General features: G+C 39.1%; 1 long non-coding RNA gene across 1 annotated transcript; it reads left to right on the forward strand.

Moving 5' to 3' along the window:
• The first annotated feature begins 817 nt into the window (after nt 1-817).
• On the forward strand, nt 818-2,007 carry LOC111949136. The gene is made up of 2 exons (XR_002875203.1): nt 818-857; nt 1,486-2,007. It is a non-coding gene; the product is annotated as an uncharacterized LOC111949136 (long non-coding RNA).
• The last annotated feature ends 13,019 nt before the right edge of the window (nt 2,008-15,026 follow it).

Here is a 15,026-nt window from a genome sequence, read left to right on the forward strand (position 1 = left end):
TACAGTCCCTGGTCCAAAATGATAGATCACACTGCACATGGGCTGGTATTGTCTGCCTTGCTGATAAGCCGGCAAACTCTCAGAGGGTGGATGTATCGAATACCGGTAACCTCACAGAATCACGCTAGCATCAAGGTGCTTGTTCCAAACCAAGAACACCATTTTTTATTTTTTTAAATATATTTTGATTATAACATTAAAAAAATAACATAAAAAAGAAAGGTGTTCCCGGTTTCTGAGCTGCAAACAGTGCGAAGTATCGCCTTCATTACCAAGTGTTGTATTTGGATCTGATCTTCTGTTTCCTGACCCTGTTTCTGCCTCGGTTTGCCTGCCGCCTGCCCTGGCTCTCGCCTGGATTTTGACTACCCCGTCTCTCCTCGGATGTTCTCAGGCCTGTTATTGACCCCTGCCTGCCTGACCCTGATTTAGCTGTGTGGATATGGTGTCAAAATAGAGCCTAAAGTATTGCGCATCAAAACAGTAAAACCGCGCGTCAAAACCCCAAATCTGCGAATCAAAATGCATAAATTGAGAACCAAAACCCACAATTTGCAACCAAAAGCCTTTCCGCAAAGCACAATCCTATTTCTCAGCTGCCAATTTGTTTCCTCGCCATTCTGAAATCCTGTTTTTGAGTTACAGTTTTATTTTGAAATTGTCTTTTTGAGTTGCGCTTTTATTTTTTGAGTTGCGCTTTTATTTTTTGCGGTTTTGATTCTAAAACCTGTCGACGCGTAAAAACAGTGTCATGTCAGTCAAGGGGAGGGGAGGCGGGACATCCCTGATATCCAGAAGCTCATTGGCTGCCGAATAAGACCGAGTCTTACGTCAACAGACCAGTTTAGAATGTGCCGGTAAGTTTCTCATGTTTTTTCATATCTTTTACCATATTAAAAGATCAAACTTGTACTTTATTTAACCAGAGGACGCCAGCACAGTCAGATGAGAAGCTCCACCAGTAGCTGCTAGAGAAAAAAGATGTTAGAAAGTTAGATGTTGCATGAAAAACTATCACCATAGTTCTCCTGTGTTAGCATGCTATCTAGCTCAATGCTAGCGGGGTTTCCAGCTCTTCTCATGACTTTTATGGATTAAACAAAGTCCATTTTTTACCACAGTGTCAGGATCGGTCATGTAAACCTGGGAATAATTGCCAGTGGATTGTCACTATGGTTAATCAAATATGTTATAACCTATAAGGTTTCTCAATATTTTTCAGGGTTTACAGACAGAGGGAATTATTGAACAGAGAAACAATATTGCTGTGCCATATTATTCAAAATGTATGCGTCTGCACTATGCAGACTGGCAGAAGTCCGGTATTCGAGTGAATCAGAGCAGAGTAAATTGTAGGAGACCAGCAAAAACGTGCTTTATTCCACTTAAAATTATTCCAGTATTAGACATCAATAGAATTATTAGTATATTTAATTGGGTGGTGGTTTTAAAATTGACTATTGCTGTATGTCTGTTTTCTATAAGGGCCATTGTTATGCATGCCATAACAAAAAAGGGAGGAATACTGAGGCAGCTACGACGTGGATGTCTACAATTTCTTTAAGGTAATGAAAACAATTTTAATCTTAATTTTTCTCTTCTTTTTTTGGTTAATTAACTTTGCTGTTTTTGTTTCTTTCCAGATGCAGGCCCCAAAGACGTCCCAGTGTGATGCAAAGGCTGTCCAGCAGGCTCACATACATCTCCTGAGAGATGAGAGAAGCCTTTAAAATAGTTGTCCATTTTGACCATGATTGCATTGACAACATGCCCAGGCACACTGTCTGCTTCCCATTTCTTAGTGCCTGTACGAAAACAGTGACTTTTCCACCTCAAGTCTTTTAAGGAGTTTTAAAAACAGTTATTTTAATTTCTCTGAATTGTGGTTCAGAATTTCACAGAATCTAATGCACTTGACTCTGTGTTTCAAAGATCTTTGCAAAACCATCAGTCTTTTGTACAAAACACATTCAATGGTCAAACATTAAAAAATGAAGCTTTACAAAATACTAGTGTTGATTATTAGCCATTTATTTTCTTAAGGGGTGCAGTATTTTGTAAGGCAGATGAGATCTGTTCACATTGTTAGTTTTTGTTACATCCTGCTGTGAAGACATGCATAGATCAGTACATAAATGTTAATGTCTTGGCCATGGTTTTCTGATGTCCCACAAGGGTTGAACAGGTCTGAGAGGAGAGAGGACAGCCACAGAGGGAACAACAACTCCAACAGTTTCCTGCTCTGCCTGGTTTAAGTTAGTCTGTCATCGTCCAATGTCCACAGCATCCTGCACACAAAGAAAAATGTATTTAAGAAAGTTAAAATATATAATATAATATGTATATACACACACACCTTAATTGATACTCAGTAGCTGCATATTGTGAAGGGTAACTTCCTGTGTTAACCTGCAATCTTTAAGGTTGAGAATAAAATTATTTTGGAATACAGTTCAGAATCAGAAAAACTTTATTGATCCCACCTGTGGGAAGTTTGCTCTGGTACCTCAAATAAAAATTGTGTTTCTTAATTGTCTTTCTTTTATTTATTTATTTTAAATAGGGATTAACTTGATCCCAAACTAGGAAAGGTGTCACTTTCTTGCAGCAATATGTTGCTTTGTTGTTCAATCCATCTGTGTAATCCCTAAGGAAATATTGAAAAACCTTATATATACATGAATGTACTTCTTAAAAAACTATTTGATTAACCATAGTGACAATCCACGGGCAATTATTCCCAGGTTGACATGACTGATCCTGACACTGTGGTAAAAAATGGATTTTGTTCAATCCATAAAAGTCATGAGAAGAGCTGGAAACCCCGCTAGCATTGAGCTAGCTAGCATGCTAACACAGGAGAACAATGGTGATAGTTTTTCATGCAACATCTAACTTTCTAATATCTTTTTTCACTAGCAGCTACTGGTGGAGCTTCTCATCTGACTGTGCTGGCGTCCTCTGGTTAAATAAAGTACAAGTTTGATCGTTTCATATAGTAAAAGATTTGAAAAACATGAAAAACTTACCGGCACATTCTAAACTGGTCTGTTGACGTAAGACTCGGTCTTATTCGGCAGCCAATGAGCTTCTGGATATCAGGGATGTCCCGCCTCCCCTCCCCTTGACTGACATGTCGCTGTTTTTACGTGTCGACAGGTTTTAGAATCAAAACCGCAAAAAATAAAAGCGCGACTCAAAAAATAAAAGCGCAACTCAAAAAGACAATTTCAAAATAAAACTGCAACTCAAAAACAGGATTTCAGAATGGCGAGGAAACAAATTGGCAGCTGAGAAATAGGATTGTGCTTTGCGGAAAGGCTTTTGGTTGCAAATTGTGGGTTTTGGTCTCAATTTATGCATTTTGATTCGCAGATTTGGGGTTTTGATGCGCGGTTTTACTGTTTTGATGCGCAATACTTTAGGCTCTATTTTGACACCATACGTGGATGTTCAGCTGAGCTTATAAACCTGCTGCATTTAGATCCAGCTGTCTGCCTGTTCTTGTGACAGAGGCTCCACATATGGGCCTGGCCAGGCCCACGTTTAGCCAGCTCCACTATGGGGTGCATATCGAATATGCTCATAAACCCATGCTATCATATCAGTTTATCTATCCATATAGCTATCTTCTCCTTTCATTGATGCTCCTTCTGATACTATTTTCTGTATTTACCTGGCTTGAGATGGGCAAAAGCCTTTGTTTGTGCTTTATAAGTGCTGCATTTATCCTTTTTTTTCCTATTAATGTCTATTTGTTCATCTGTCTGTGCATCCATTCCTACTTTATTTTACTGTTTGTTATTTTTTTGGGTTTTTTGTTTGTTATTGTGGGCTTTTTGTAATTCTTTTTTTCTTTTAGTTAATTGTGGATTTTTGTGGGCCACCACATTTGCGGGGCGGCTAAAACAGTTTTTGGCGGGACAATGACCCCCTTCCTCACACCTTATATCCGAACCTGGACCTGGTCTATGATGTTTCCAAAAGACCGTGAATAAGAATGATCTCACAAAACCATCCCATCAGTAAAGGACTCCTTGAATCTATACTTGGCCTACTAAGCTTTACTAAAACCAGGCTTTTCTTCAGGTTAAATGATTTTCAATGGTTTCCTGTCTTGAGGACACTGCTTTTTTCATGTTTAAATGCAAACTATAAAGGCTGTTGTTCCTCACGTATCATCAAGGATACAAAAACAGCAGCGTTTTATCTTTTTGTATGAATAGGAATTATTCATTCGAGCCAGTTCTCATTCAGCAGCCGAACATCTCTTATTTGATAAGGTTAAGTTTAGAATTTTTTGAGCAGAGACATAAATTGATGTGCATGCAGGAGCTGCTCTCTTTGAGCCCACACAGCAGACACTGTAACTGTGGAACAAAGAAAAGAATACCTTTTTTTAGCATGCGTGTGTGCGTAAATGTGGATCTCTGTTTCTGCTTGTATTTTTGCGACACGTATTTTTTTTTTTTTTACACTCTGAGCAGAATTTGCTTTGTGCGGCCTGCGTGCACACTCTTAATTTGGGCTTGTCTGTGTGTGACGGCGTGTGATGCATTAACCTCACACGCTTCTTCCTTCCTGACTCCTCGGAGTGCCTGCAAGTGCGGTTGGTCTAAAGGAAACCTGACTGCCTAAATCACACTGAAGAGACGGAAACAGATGTTAATTAGCTTTAATTTGCCTTTTGTTGTTCTGCTGCCAAGGCATCACAAGACACTTCTCTATTTTATTACACCATAGTGTTGCACTGGCACAAACAAGCCTGACAAAACAACGGCTGTTGTCCTAACATTGTCGAATGCACAGTAGTTTTAAAAAACGTACAAAATCTGTCTTGTATATGTGTATAATGGGGGGAAAAAACGTACAAACAGCGTCGTAGCAGTCTGGAACACCAGGTCAATATATTAAGAAAAGAAGGTGCATTTAACTTGTTTTTTTGTTTTTAATATGTAACAAACAGTGTGTTTAAAATAGGAATGTCAAACTGCAGGCCTGGAGGACTGGCCTCCTGCTGGGTTTCCAGAAATCCTGCAGCTGATTACCTGGTTCAGGTGTGTTTAACTAATAAGGAGCTTCAATGGGAGGTTGGTTGGAAGACATCTAGAACACTGGCACTTAAGGCCTGGAGTTTGACACCCCTGGTATTAAAGTAGCATTAATATTTAGCCCCCATTTTAACTTAGGATGATTTGCTTTCTCCTACCCTCCTGAGTTATAGCATGCTAACACGAACTTCACCAAACTTCAAGCTGAATTCCCTCACCTCAACCCAACTGTGCGACTCCAGGCCTAAGGGTTGCATGATTTCCAAATATCCAAGCCCTACTCATGACTGATCACCTGGTTAAGGTGTGTCCAGCCATTTAGAACATTCCAGAGCAAGGTATGTTGGAAGACATGCAGGAATGCAGCATTCGAGGCCTGGAGGTGGCCTGCGAGTCCTGCTGACCCCTACAGACTATATGGTGCAGGGAAATGCAGTGCACTACTTGTTTTTGCTTTAAATGCCAAATATGATGACACCCATTTGACAAAGTAAAAACCTAATAAATCTGAACATTTTAAGAAGACTATTTATTAATCGGCTGTGTTCTGTTTTGAAATTTAAGTTCAATTGCAGCATTCCTTCAAAATCAAGGCAAATCCAAAGGAAAACTGTTAGCTAATGACATATATTCTGTCTTTTTTGTCTCTGATTATAGACACAGATTGTGACTCCATCCTTAAAGAACATCTGCCATAGAGTTTTAATTTGATAAAGGAACAGATATTGGAGTGAAGCGCCTGCTTACGATAAGGCCACATACCAGCCCATGTCCCCATTAGCAATTATCCACGAACACACCTTTATATTTGAATGAATCATCTCAAGTTGTGTCTGTGATGTTGGGGAAAAAACAGGAGAATCTTTGTGTTCTCTTCACTGCCAGGCATCACACATGCAATTATATTACTAGCTGGGTTAACGTGCCTGTGATATTCAAAGGCTTCCTGTACTAATTTGTTGAAAGGTTACCGCTGTGACCTTGTTGCTAATTCAATCTTAGATGACTATCATATTTCAATCAACGTGTATCGGCAGACGGGGGATAATGAGCAGTGGTAACTGGATTAGCGGCGATACAGTGATGGCAGATTGCATGTGTGAAAGGCTGATAAGTGTATCCAAACTGCCTAGGTGAAAAGGAAAAGTAGTTTCTTGCTATGCAGCTCTAGAAAAAATTAAACAGTTCTACGATTGGGGTTTAATTTCTCAATGTTCTGGCTTTCAGAAAAAGAACTTTCATCTTACTCATTTATTTATTTTTGCAAACTCATTACACTTTGACGTGACAATCTAGTGCTTTTGTGCGTCAGTACCAAGTCTGGCTAAATATGGGAGGTTGTGTCAGACAAGGCTTCCGACTTAATACTAGAGACAAATTAGTCGTGTATATCATGAACAGCACTTTTGGACCAAATGGATGCTGGCCACCGTTATCATTGTCTTAGATGGTGGGGATGTTAAACTGGACTACCATTGGTGAAAGAGCGAGAGGAGGAAGAAGTGCTTGTAGGCAAAGAGAGAAAAGAAACAACACCTTCCAAAAACGATGAGGAGAAAAACAAAAAAGAATGTGGAATATGACTGAGTCAACCCTCTATACTGTCACATGGTGCCTCCCTGCCAAGCTTGCTTTCAGGGACACGGGAATGTTTGTGTCACTGAGAGGATGGTGGCTTCAAAGAATACATGAAGGACAAGCCAACAAAGTGGGGTTGTATGCCATTTTGTTTTAGCAGATTTGCAAACTGCTTACACCTATATTTTTTGAGTGTGTTAGCGATAACTCTCCCCCATCACAAATGGCTGTGTGGGAACTGCTGTCCTATCGGACTTGAGGTTGGGCTATAAACCATGAGTTGACGAATTTCTGATTACAGGATCTTTACATTGCAACAGGTGTTAGCTGATCAAAAAATCTACTGCTACATGATCACCGCACTCGGTAACGTATGTTCAAGCGACCACTTTTAACGGAAGGTCTGCATGTATATATGCTTTTTGGGCTTCCGTGTTCAAAACTCTTGCGCAAACAAAATGCACATTCAGACCGTTCAAAACTAATAAAACTAGAAAAGTTTAATGTCTTTGTCTTGTCCTGGTACATCCCCTGTCCGTCCTGGGAGAAGATCACTCTTTCATGTAGACATCCCTGAGCTGTCTTCTTTTATTTCCCCCCCGGAATCTGTTTTTATTTTAATTTTATTTTTTTTGTAGTTTTTCTTACCCAAAAGAGGGGTCTGAGGGTACGGAAGCCCAGTTTAGTTAAGTCTGTTTACCTTAGTTTAGCAATCAGCTGTTGTTTTTTTCATAACTAATTTCATATATTATTTTACAGTGAAGCCCATCGAGAAAACTGATATGTAATATTTAGCTATATAAATAAAACTGAATTAAATTAAAATGGATGAATACATAAAAAATTGATTTTTTTTTGTAAAGAACCTGTTTGCTAACTTGGCAATCTTTCAAGCATAATTATGTCAAACAAAGTAGTGCAAGTCTAGATACTCAAGTCTAGATACTCAAGTCTAGATACTTGAGTCTCACAATTGTTTTAAAGAAAGTATTTCACTCCACTGTTTTATTTCAGTTAGTTTTTGGGTCTCTTGGTTTTATGAGTAAAATAATCCATCTCCTTTAATCTTCAGTCTGGTAGTCAAAAAATTGGTTAAATGGTCCAGTTGTCTTTTTTTTTGTTTTTTTTTTAACACAAAGGAGTTTATTTTACTAACTCAAAGCCACCTGGAGGGGGATCATTTTCCAATTCTATCACAGACAATGTGTCTTATTTCCAAAACAGAAAAAAAACAAAGAACAGAGTTTAGATTTTTAAAGAGTTTCTAAACTGGCTGTTGGGGCTGTGCATATGTCTTTTGTTGAAACTGTGATGATTGGGTCTTGTGTTTGCCCATGTTGTGTGTAAGTGGTAGATTTTTCAGGGACGCGCCTGCGTCACCATGGCTTTCAGTAATCGCACCAGCAGCTCCCTTAAAGATTTCCTAGTCATTAATTCACTGACAGGTTTGTCTGACTGTAGGCAGGTAAAAACAGAGATTGAGCTAAATAGTGAAGTTAGCCAGAACTTCTTCTTTATTTGAAGGGTTAATTGTAGCACCTTCACTTTTCTCCACCTTTTATCTAGAATAAATCTTTCACATCTCTTTAAACTGAGGGTAGAAGAGACCAGTTCACATACATTGATTGTTAAAATCTGGGAGAGGTCAAAGGTAAAGGCTTCAGAAATGGGCGGGACACAATTGTAGAAGCCAAAGATTCTTTTTGGGGCCATCATTGTGTTTTAAATACCAAAACAGACAAAGATTTCTTAAAAAATGGGCGAAGAATAATTGAAGTGTCCATTTAGGTGAACGTTTTTTGCCAATATTTGCAATTGAATAGCACCAAAACAATGATTAGTAGTAAATAAAAGACTGTTCAGTGATATAGTCTGTGAGAAATATATAACTATAAAAAAAAACTACTAACAATTTAACTATATTACACGACAGAATTTTAGGGCCACCACGAAAATGAAAAAAAAGTGAAATTACAACTTTTAAGTCGTACATTTACAATAAAAAATCTAGTAAATTTACAAGAAAAAAACTCGTAAATTTACGAGATTAAAGTCGAAGTGAGCATACAGAACAGCATGTGAACGCCACGCAGCAGAGTAAATCGACTAAACTCAGTTGAACAGGTAAGCTGAATGTTTATTGATAGCGTTCTAAATCTTTGGAAGTTTATTTGTTTGATTTACGATTTATTAATGTTTTATTTATTGATGGGTTGTTTGCAGGATCTCTGCAGCCCCTTGATGAAGCCGTCGGTATCCCTGAAGCCGTCCACTTGAATCCCTTCTTCCTCCACCAAAGGCAAGATCTCTACGTTTGTGTGATGCTTCCGTCTGAGGAGCACTTTTTTGGCATTTTCAACATTCTAATGCTAATGTAACAGACTATTTTCATTCCTCTTTATTGTTTTATGTTGAAACGGGACATTTCATTTGGAGGAGGGGGCGTATGCAACTCTGTTTACTTCCGTATTGGTGTTCGGATGAAAGGTTCATGACGTAATGAGACAAATGAACTTCAGGTTATGTAAATGAAAAGGAAAATAAAGGCTGCAGCGTTCTTCTACACCCAAACGTGTCTCTGAGCTCCTTATTTTACATATGAAAGTCCGCTTTACTGACACCGAACCCCGGAAAGCCGACTCCACTGAAAATAATCTGATCTTGAGTCGCCAAAAGGTTCAGAATCTCTTTGTTTTATAAACCTATCCGGAAATAAAGCTTCACAAAAGGCTCCACATATTTCATATTCAAGCTGGGCTCCGATAAATGGAAAACCTGTGCTTTTTCCTCGTTAATCTATGACTTTATTTCTCGTAAGTTTACGAGAAAAAACTCTGCACTTGGCACAAATATACTAGGTTTTTTCTAGTATATTTACAACTCAAAATCTTGTAATTTAACAGTTATGACTTTCTTTCTCGTAAATCTACGACTTAAAAGTTGTAATTGATTTTTTTTTTTTTTAGAAAATACAGATTTTTTTTCTTAATTGTGCAAAAAGTAGAGATTTTGAGAATAAAACAATTAAAATGATCAAAATCATACATCTGGATTGGATTGGATCGGGACAGATTAGTTGACACATAGATATTTTATTAGTGGCTGCTCATGATGGTGAGCACGATGATCACCTGAAGACACGAAACGTATTTCAATAAGGAACTAAAAACCGCCAATCCTGCCCAAGGCAATTTTTGACCAGAGTCAGAATCAAGACCGCCCAATCTGGACACACTGAAAAAGAATACTATTCCGTATCAGATGGATGTGTCTATAATCATGGCGGGCGGTCAAAGCTGCCTCACTGACTCTTCGAGAGTTGCAGGTAGTTGTTTTTCATCAATGCAGTAGTGCTTATTTGTTAACTAGAGGAATACTGTATGCCTTTAATGAATAAAACAAATCAAGGATGTGACAAATTTTAGTATTCTACTAATAGTAGAGTTCTCTAATGAATTGAAGTATTGTATCATGTAGGCCTAGTAAGATAAGAAAAGTTAAGAAACTTTATTCATCCCACAATGGGGAAATTCTCTTATTTTCAGCAGCAAAAGAAGAAATACAGAGATACAAACAGCACAAGAATGGGCATACCCAGAGGATAAAGTGACTATTGAAACAGTTAACTCTGATCTAGTAAAAATCTTGACTTATAAGTGTAAATTCTCAAATTCAGTTACAGATGTGTCAAATGCTTTGTAGCCTTACCTCCATTTCTCTTCATCTTCCTTGGTCGAGATAAGAGGTATTCACATCACATCAGTCGCATAGGGAAGTGCCCTGATTTTATTAATCAATCCAGAAATGGGTAAACTATGTTTCCGCATGTGCCCCTGTAATTTTGCCTTTGTTACAATTACTACATTTTGGCTTAGCGGTCACCATGTTTGCTATCCAATAAAATTGGACATGTGCAGTCATATCTGTGATTTGGTCTATTAAGATCCACCTCGAACGCAAGTCAAAGTACTTGTATTTTTTGTGTGTAAAAGTTGTACTATTGACAATGATTGGCCAAGTTATGTATACCAAAGTTAAACTCTATTGCTACTGATTTGGACGCCAACTTTACAGACATTTTAGTTCAGAAGTTCTCCAAATGGAGAAAACGTTTTGAAAAACAACATAACGTTGTCAGCCATTGTCCAAATTCAAAATGTTCATTGTACTGGCAGTAATCTTAGCAGTATTGGCTAATGAACTTTCCAGCTCTTTTTTTTCCGCTTTTCACTCCTTTTATGAAATAGAAAAATGAAATGGTATTTCAGGCCACACTCAATTTCCCTGTTATTGCCATCTTGTAAATGAAAAATAATGAACTACAAAGGCAAACAGAGAAAATATATAAATATTTATTTATTATAAACACAAATGAGTGCCTATCTCAAAAGCCATGGCAAGTCTAGAATTAATGGGATCTATATCTCACAATGTGGTCATAAAACAAACAGAGAAAAAAAATCACTCTAAAGACCAAGCGAGGCGGATAATACAAAAAAAAAAACACAAAAAAAACCTAAAGCATTTCAGCAGATCTTCGTGTAAAAACTTTTCTTATCCTTGTGTGTCATGCTAATTAACTGCCAGCAAGATCAAAGTGGTAGGAGGTCGAGAAAAAAGTCTGTCACATCAAACTAACTGTATAATTTCAGCACAACGCTGCCGACAAGTTCAGAGAGATGAAATGTCTGAACTTATCAGTAGATATTAATCACTAGCAACACATTTTTCTCAACATCACAACATGTTTTGTACACCAGGCCCTTTAAAAAAAAGAATAACAAACTTCTTTTAGTGTGTGAAAGATAAGATTAAGAAAACTTAAGTGATTAAAATGGTAAAGAAATGTTTTCTATCTACTGATTTAAGCTCCTCTCAGTTCCACAACCTCTGGTGTTATGGAAACATAGTGAAACATAGTGGGTCTAAAAGACTCGACCATGCCAATAACGATGGGGTTAAGGGCTTTTGAACATCACGACTAAAATGGCTTTCTTCACTGAGGATGCCTCTTTCCACGACTGACAATTCTTTAAAGTTTAACCCTTGTGCTATCTTAGATGACCCCACCCTTACATTGACGTGTTCTCCCTACCATGACAAAGGTGGATAAAGGTGGAAAGATTTCATGTAATCCATGGACACCAGTGAAGATCACAAATCATTGATGAAACTCTTTTTTTTTTTTTTTTTGAAGGTATTCAAGTATCTGCATCTACTTGGAAAATAATTCCTTAAGCGGGATTTCTTTTGCAATGATTTAAAATGTATGATTGAAATTTCCCCTTTTTTTATTTAAACAAATCTCAGGGCTTAAAAGTTGAGAATCCAATCATTTTGAGGTGTTTTTCCATTGGTTACTAAATTAATATTTGATAATGACATAATTACAAGCATAATTAAAGCTACAAGTAGCATTTAGCGGGCCCGAGCACGTGCGACCGCATGGCACGAGCGACCGCCCCGTGAGCAACGCCCTGCTCGAGCCATTCTCGTCGTTTTTTCTTGTCCATTCTGGAGCTCCAAGCTATTGTTAATACGACAGCAGCCTGGGGGGGGGGGGGGGGGGGGGGGGGCTGTAATCTGTTGCCTTAAGGGACAAAGACTTTTGCATATAGCATGAAAAAAATTCAAGCAATGATGATAATTGCTATCACTGTCCCTAAGGATGAGAACAATAGAACTCATTCAATTTCCACTACAATGTCTAGATGAGTGTCAGCTATGTCTGATAACTTGGCCAATTAGCTGGACCGGGATCTTGCAAAGTGCAGGTGGTTAACGTCCAGTGTGATGAGTCTGTGGACGGCAACAGTACAGCATAGCTTTTGGTTTCCACAAGAGAAGAACTCCTGACACATCTGCCCTAACAGACAACTACAAGAGGAGTTGAAATGTATAACACGGTGAAGGAGTTTTTGTGCAGAAAAAGGTACAATTAGAAAAGCTGGTAGCAGTGACTGCAGATGGGACTCCTGCTATGATCAATAGACAAACAGGTTTCATCACTCACTGTAAAGCTGACCCAGACTTTCCAAAATGTCTGCATTACTGCTGCGTCATTCACCAGCAGGCCTTATGTGCAGAAGTGATTGGCTCTGGACATATAATGACTCTTATTCTGAAAATCGTAAACAACCTCAGCTGCAAAGCAAAACAGCACAGGATTTTTAAGGTGCTATTGGAGGAGATGTCTGTTGAATATGGTGAATATGAACATTGTGAATCTGAACTTGCATTCTTGACTGACATTACTGGAAAACTAAACCACTTGATCTGCGAGCTGCAAGACAATGGCAAAACTATTTCTTTTTGACCAGCCTGCCTGAGCCAGTGTTTTTCTTGTGGGGATCTTTTCTGCCAGGGCTTGTCAGCTTGGTCAGTGGATGTTGCTGCAGTTGTCTCCCTTGCTGGGACAGCTGGAGTTAAACACAGCAGCTCACGGCTCTGAAGTGGACCCCGTTGCTGTCCCAGTCTGGATGGGCACTGTGGCGATGTTCCAATGGCCAGGCTGGCTCCTGGTATAAAGAGATTCCCAAATACCATTTCCTAACCGCAGAGCCAAGGATGTGTTTACATGTTTAGGTCAAAAATGTGATGGACAGCTTCATGTTGTCTAAACATGCCACCCTGTTATTAATCCAGTTGATATGGTTCTCCATCTGTGTCTAGGTGATAGAAAAGCATTTTTTTTTATATTTAGAGCTCTAAGCAAACAAAACATTGTCTATATAAAAGAGCTTTTACAATTGTGCACTTTTAGCAGGTCTCTGAGTTCATGTGACCAATGTATGGTGGATTTTCACAGACCTTGTTTAAAACTGAAGGTGAGAGAGACTTAGAGAAATGGCTTCATTGTTCTGGAGTTCTTTGTTTCATCCACAGAAGAGTAGAATTGGTGATTGATTTTGAAAAGCTGCTGAAAAAAGTATCTTTTTCAAATTGCAATTTCTAACTTGGGTTTTACATTTTGTGTTCCATTTTTTGTGCTTTAATTGGGAAGCATTTGTTATTTGTTTGGTGTTTTTAAGGTTCTGCAAATATACACATCATTTTTTAGAGACATTTGTTATCAGTTGTGTTTGTTGATTTGTAGTTTAATTTCATTGGATGTATAGATGTCGTGTGGGGGGGAGGCTCGAGAGCAGGTAGGACCCAGGCGCAGAGACGGGAGGCAAACGGTTTCAGGGCAAGTGGGTTTATTTAACTAACAAAAAGCGCTGCAGAGCAGGATGACAAAACTAAAAACAAAAACTTACTGTGGCATGGCAAGGGACATGGACGCCAGACAAGAAGACGTGATCAACATGAGCAGAAGTTAATGGACCAGCACAGGAGGAAGGCAGAGACAAGACTTATATACAGACAGGGCAGACAAGACACAGGTGAACACGATTAGGGCAGATGGGGACCAAAGGAAGTAAAACTCAAGAAACATGACAAGACAGGAAACCTTTCAAAATAAAACAGGAAACAGAACCAAACAAGACAGAACAAGAACTAAAGCGAAAAAAAGACAACAAACTGAAACCATGACAATAGAAAGGAAAAGAAGTTCAAACATTGATTATAAAAAAGGATATAAGAGATAAAAAAAAAAGAAAAAGGAAAAGAAAAAAGATAAAATATTGATTTAATTGCATTTTGAATGAATAAAAAACAATGATTAATAGAATCAGAATCAGAATCAGGAATCAGAAAAAGTTTTATTGCCAGGTTCAGTAGAGCGCACTTTACAAAACGAGGAATTTGACTTGGTGTATAGTGCAATTAAGAATAAGTTAAAAATTAAGTTAACAACAACAACACACTATATACAGTAGAGTAAGGTGAATTAAAGTGGGAGCACAGATGGGCTGGGATGGTGGGGCCTGTAAGTGGCACCGACAGTCCTTTGGTGGGCGGGGGGGGGGGGGGGGGAGGGGGGGTCACCTGGGGGAGTTGGGGTTCTGTTCAGCAGGCTGGCTGCAGTGGGGAAGAAGCTGTTCTTGTGGCGCGAGGTCCTGGTCCTGATGGACCGGAGCCTCTTGCCAGAAGGGAGGGGCCGAAAGAGATTATGTCCTGGATGAGAGGGGTTGGCTACAATCCTGGCTGCCCGCCTCCAGGTCCTGGAGATGTGCAGCTCCTGGAGAGACGGGAGGTGGCAGCCGATCACCTTCTCTGCTGAGTGGATGACGCGTTGCAGCTTGGCCTTGTCTCTGGCCGTGGCCGCAGCGAACCAGACTGTGATGGAGGACGTGAGGGTGGATTCGATGATGGCGGTGTAAAAGTCTACCAGCATCTTTTCAGGGAGGTGAAACTTCTTCAGCTGCCTCAGGAAGTACATCCTCTGCTGGACCTTCTTAGTGATGGAGCTGATGTTCTGCTCCCACTTGAGGTCCTGGCTGATGATGGTTC

The sequence above is a fragment of the Oryzias latipes genome, chromosome 2, assembly GCF_002234675.1.
Source record: "Oryzias latipes chromosome 2, ASM223467v1".
Classification (NCBI taxonomy): Eukaryota; Metazoa; Chordata; class Actinopteri; order Beloniformes; family Adrianichthyidae; genus Oryzias; species Oryzias latipes.